The sequence below is a fragment of the Brachionichthys hirsutus genome, chromosome 12 (assembly GCF_040956055.1).
Source record: "Brachionichthys hirsutus isolate HB-005 chromosome 12, CSIRO-AGI_Bhir_v1, whole genome shotgun sequence".
Lineage (NCBI taxonomy): Eukaryota > Metazoa > Chordata > Actinopteri > Lophiiformes > Brachionichthyidae > Brachionichthys > Brachionichthys hirsutus.
In genome coordinates, this window is record NC_090908.1 from 1,355,654 (window position 1) to 1,361,672 (window position 6,019).

The window sequence follows — 6,019 nt, forward strand, 5'->3', positions numbered from 1 at the left end:
CGATCCGACGATGGACGTTTGCTCCAACGTTAAGCTGTTGGTCGTTTGATTCAGAACGATGTGCTGTAAACGCATGAAAAGCAAGATTTGGATTAGTCTTCAATAACTACGACCACCCAGCAGCCCAATGTTTCCACATCATTCTCCACAAGGAAGAATCAAAATTAAACAAACTGTCAGAATCCCAGACGTAGAATTTCAGCCTTCGAAGCAAACTTCACCTCAGAAATAACCCTGAACTGGAAAAGGGTCAGAAATAAAAGCGCAGGGTAGAAATATCCTCCTATTTTCCTTATGAATTATGAATAACGGATTCCTTTTGGATTAGAGAAACGTGTGTGTTCTGAAAATGGGAGCGTAACACAAACACCAGTGTGCCAAACACTTGGCAACAGGAAAACACCCACTGAACAGGCTCTTCTGAAGACTCCCTCTCTGCTATGGAAACCTCCCATGTGCTCCAAAGCAGTTCTGCTTTATCAGGCAGAACACGTTAACAATGAGCCAAGCCCAAGTCTTCAGGTCAGACCAAACACAGCCACAGGAAGCCTGCTGGATCTGGGAAAGGACAGCAGTCGGTCTTCTTGTGGGCCAGCATGGAAGTCATGGGCACTTCCTGTTTGGGCAGGCAGAGTGGAAAGTCTTTGGCAACGTATCCCATGGTGCTCTTCTGCTGCTGCTTTATGGCAAGTGTGTGACCACCGACAGCATCATTGTTATATCTGGCTCTCATGGAGTCTTGACACATTAAGAACATTAACTTGGGAACCTTTGGATGCAACACCGCACAGGTACCAACATATACGAGCCCCTGGCCTCGCAGCCCCATCCAGTCTCCCATCTGGTAAACCTGTCACAAGTAAAACCTGAAACTGAAGGGCATTTTCAGGAAGATCATTTGTGAGGCAAGATCCACCAACAGTGTCATAAGTCTGGCGGACTGCAAGAGGACGGCTGGTTGTTACACAACAGAGCTCAGGGCTTGGCCAACACCCGGCACCGGGAAGGGAGAGTGTCTCCTAATGGGTGCATCGGTTACTACAGCAACCTCATGTATTATTGACCCGTTCAGACTCCCCGGGTTTGTTCTTGTACGGTAAAACGGTGCAAGCTCTGCTGTAGAATAAAAGCAGAGGTGCACAGGTTTGGACCTTTACGTTGAGAGTGAAGGAACCAAAGGGTTCTGGAACTTGTCATGCGAGGGTGAAAGCTCCAGCAGGCGCTGCAGCTTCTTTCTGTGCGTTTCAGCAGGACTTTATCCCTGGTAATGTTTGACTTGAGCAAATAGGCAATAACTACATATATATAGTCAGTCGGGTTCAGGAAGGAGGATCCTCGGTTCCTGCTATGCACCTGACCGTAGGGAGAGGGAACAGTGGAAGTGGAAGTGAAGTCTATTTGGATGAAACCACAACACAGGAAATGCTTTCTACCTGCCAAACAGACGAGGAGGAATCCAAATTGTGAATCAGTCAAGACTCACAAGAGACAGAAAGGTCTGCGTGCTTTCTCTTGCAAATGGAGCATTGCACAAGTCTTAATCCCCAACAATGACTTTAAGCACCGACTTGTGTGTTCTGATCCACATTTAATGTTCTGTTTTGCACACTTGGAACAGAAACTATCTGTTGCTGCTTGCACAGGGTCAGTCATGTGCACAGGCCATGGCATCAACCCGACCCAACAGCTCCCTCCGGTCAGGCGCATAGCAGGAACCGAGGATCCGACTGCATCACCAGTCGGTGTCGGGCGGTCAGGACTATTGATTACAATTACACAACAGCTGCTCCCAGCCCTACACACTCACCAAACATCCAACTAACAGATCAGCTGATGCACTCATGACATCACACGCTGCCGAGTTCAGCAGCACTCTTTACATGTCAGGCAAAGTGCGTCACCAGCACCACAAACTCAACGATGATGACAGTGATGGAGCCGAGAGTGTCCTCAACATGGACAAATCGAGGGGACACAGAGCGATGGCTGAGCCGACGGCGCCGGCCTGTTACAAGTCTCTGCCTCTCCAACAATAAACAAGGCGGCTCTGGTCAGTGTGGGCCTTCACCAAAATGTGTTGGGCGAGGAAGAGAGCAGCGCCTGACCCTGAAGAGATGAGAGACATCGCTGCGTGGCCAGTGAGACTGCATGTGCTACACTTCCATGTCAAATCCTAAACTCATTTTTGTGTTATGGGGCCTTCAAAGGTACAGAAAAGTTGTCGTTGAAGCTGAAACAACAATGAGAACAGGCGACAACCGTTACAATCCCCTCTTTATGTCCCTGGAACAGATCGCTCTATTCCTGCTGTGGCATTTACATCCGTGGAGGAATTAATGTGCTCTGCGTGGACAGTCGTCTTGTGTACACGCACATTCCTGTCCCACAGAGAAGCTTTAGCAAACACTTGAACTCGACCACTCAGCCATACGTTCACTGGGGGGGGGGTTCTGTTACAGGCTCTGTTCCTTTGAAGCAGAACCTGTGCATGAAGGGATTATGAACCTGCCTGCAAGGAAAGTCAATCGCGTGAATTTAAAGAAGGAAAAGACATGAAACCCAAGAGTTTCTCCTCCTCCATCATAAACCGTTTGTTATTGATATCATTTCTTTCTTCTTTTTTGGTGTTCATTTATCACACCGAATATTCAGTTTAGTGATTTAGGTTTTACTACAGCTAAAAGGCAGGACTTTAAATGTTGGGACACACACACACACACACACACATCATTTGAGCTCTGGCAGCGCATCACAGTCAAAATGAACGTGATGAAAAGGTGTGGCTGGAAGTCTGGGCTCCCGACTCAGGATTCCACTCCCCTGCCCGGTCGGTGTCCGTTACACACTCGGTCACCAACAAAAGGGACGACTCCGTTTTCTTCCCGGCTCAGTGGAATCAGATACAGACGTGGAATCCTGCAGATCCTCGGTGCCCAGACGCTCCGAGGTGGGCGATCAAATTCAGCACGTCATCCGTCACTAGAAGCTTTAAATGGCTTCCAGACACGAACCTGTGGTCACATGCGTTCCAGAATGAGGTGGGTTCAGTGTTAGCGCAGTGGGTCCCTATGAAACCAAAACGCCGTCGTCAGCCACAGATTCCTCAGACTCTCCAGCAAACACAAAAGTGTGAAGACGCACACTTCACAAAGACAAGCCCATGACAACACACCATACATGGTGTTTATTCCACATCTGTCACACAACCTCATCCGTTCACTGGCACAGACGTGCAGAACTCCTTCACTCACTCACTCACTCACTCACTCACTCACTCACTCACTCACTCCCAAACTCTCTGTCGCGTTTCTCTCTCAGCCAGTCGCTCCTGGTCTGATCTGTTTTTCACCAATCAAACCCACATGCGCGCCCACCCAGCTGATTGCACGTCAGGTGACTTTATGCGTAAATAGTTGGTAAAAGCAGGTCCACAAGCAGACCAGGGGACCCTGGCCCATGCGGTGCTGAAGAGGAAGAGGAAGAGGAAGAGGAAGAGGAAGGTACTTACAACCAGCACGGACGTCCTCACTACCTCAGAGACACTTTGCCGGAGTTCGGCTGCTGTGCCGGGTTTACCCAGACCGCGCGTAAATCTCCTGGTCTCCGGATGCGCTGGAGTCGCCATTGTTGCGCGTCGCTTTCATTCAACGTACGAGTTTTTTAAAGCTTGGAGATGAAACGAATCCACTTTATCCACTGGTGTGTCCCACGAGTTCAAAGCGTGCCCCCCCCCCCCCCGCGCTGCGGCTGCGCACCCGCGAGCTCCCCCCTCCCGGTCTCATCCCGGTCTCATCCCGGTCTCATCCCGAGCGCGTCTCAGTCACAGCATTTCGCGCTATTCCGATGCTGCGGCTTCTTATTGTTGTCAGAATGAATTCTCCTCTAAAGCAGTCTTTCATTGGCCGTCAGAGTCAGACGGGAGGTTTAATCCGGTCGCCTCCCGGTCGCCTCCCCGCCGCTCCCCGCCCCCGCCCGGTTAAAGGGCCGGCCCACTCCGGGGCGCGTGGAAACGGCTGCGTCAGGCTGAACCGGCGTTTCACTGAGATGAACCCTAACACAGGAGTCACAACTCTCTGCCTTCCCGATTCCTTCATTTTGTGTTTATCAAACCTTTGTTTTTCCAGAATAATAATAATATACTTTATTTATATAACACTTTTCAAGAAATATAACTCACAAAGTGCTTTTACAGACAAACAAAACATAATCAAGAACCAAAACAGTAGGTAAACTAGGTAAGTGCGTAAACTTAATGTATGTCGGTGAAGTAAAGGTACATTTTTAAAAGAATGACAACATGCTGGATTTATTTTTATGGCTGAGTTCTTTTAGTATTTTTAGAAAGTTTAGGAGTTTTCTATTTTTATCTATTGCTTCCATATCTTTTTTTATTGCCTGTTTCAGGTCATGTCTTTGTTATGAAGCACTTTGAGCTGCATTATGTGTTAAAATAAATGCGATACAAATGAAGATTAAAATAAATACTTTTTTCAGTATTTTTGGAAAAAATAGTCTAGAAAGATATTTACATCTTTTTTAGTTTTTTTAATCTTCATCACACACACCTGAATAGTAAAATCCCTTTCTTCCAACAAACAAGACATTGAATGACTTTCTCATCGGCATCACAATGTTACGTCATGGTGCATGCACTGAGCTTCCTGTTGTCATGGAGAATTAAATCCAGATTAATGTATCAAAAGTTACCAAATAAAAAGAAAGCTTCACTTTAACAGACTCCAGCCTGAGAGAAGAGCTGGGCTACAGGGTCACAGAAAGAGTACTGGAATACTGCAAAAATAAATACTACTGCAACCACTTCTACTACTACTACTACTAATAATAATAATAATAATAGTTTTGGAAGAGTGCAGGTTCAATGCTTTATCTTCTTTTGTTCTTCCTTGAACCAAACGTCTTGATCAGTAGCGCCATCTATAGGTCACAGCTGTAAAAGCAGCCGCGTCACGCGAAACGAATTTAACATATTTTCCTTGACATGATTACTGCTCGTCCTCTGAAGCTTAAAAAAACACACACAATTCACTCAGATCAAAGTTGGAATTTTTTTTTATTGCTTTCATTTCCAAAGAGCTTTCTGTTTTCCAGAAGAAGAAAACGCTGCAATTCAAAGCAGAACTGAGGTTTTCCACTTCATTTGCCTTGTCAAATGCATATTTCCATTCATTTAGACCCAGAAGATCTGGAGTCTGTGTACAGGAGGCAGTCTAGTTCTGTGAGGGCAGCAGAGCTTGGATCTGAAAGTCTATTTTATATCACACATAATCTTTGAAGGTTTGAATTACACCCACTTTCATAATACAACGATTGTGACTAGTTCTCACTTTCCCCATATAGCTGACTTTAATTAAAAATGCAAAAGAGTCTCAAACACATTCATACAACAAAGATCAGCAAATAGAATATTTATTTAAAATGGCATCAATGTGTGTTGGCAGCTACCCCTGGACACAATGTGATCAATGTGAGGCTCATATCAATCATATAAGATTATTTCAGATCTTCATCACCTTTGTCTTTTTAAACAACAACACATTGTTGCAGGGCAGCTGTGCACTGAGCATTAACCGTTAAAGGGTGGCTGGTTTACATGATTTATGATTTCATGGTATGCAGCCTCTCCAATGTAACAAAAGAACGTTTATATAAACCAGTTTGGCACTGTAGTTGCAGAATATTTTCAAAGCAGCAGTTTTTAATAAAATAAAAAAAGGTACACAAACTTCTGACAATGTTGTGATATTTGAACCAACTTGGGAGAGAATGCTGGATATTTATTTCAATGCATCATTGCAAAAACAACCAATGGCATAATGTAAAAGCAGAAAGATAGGAAATGGTGCAGACGGTTAGAAAACAGTATAAAATGACATCCTTAAGAGAGGTTTTAGGGTTGAGCGTTAAAATGCCAGTCTCTGATGCAGTCGAAGCCAGCGGACATGTCACCATTAAAGCATTAACAAGCACCAAATGTGCACGGATGCATTTACAAATGTTC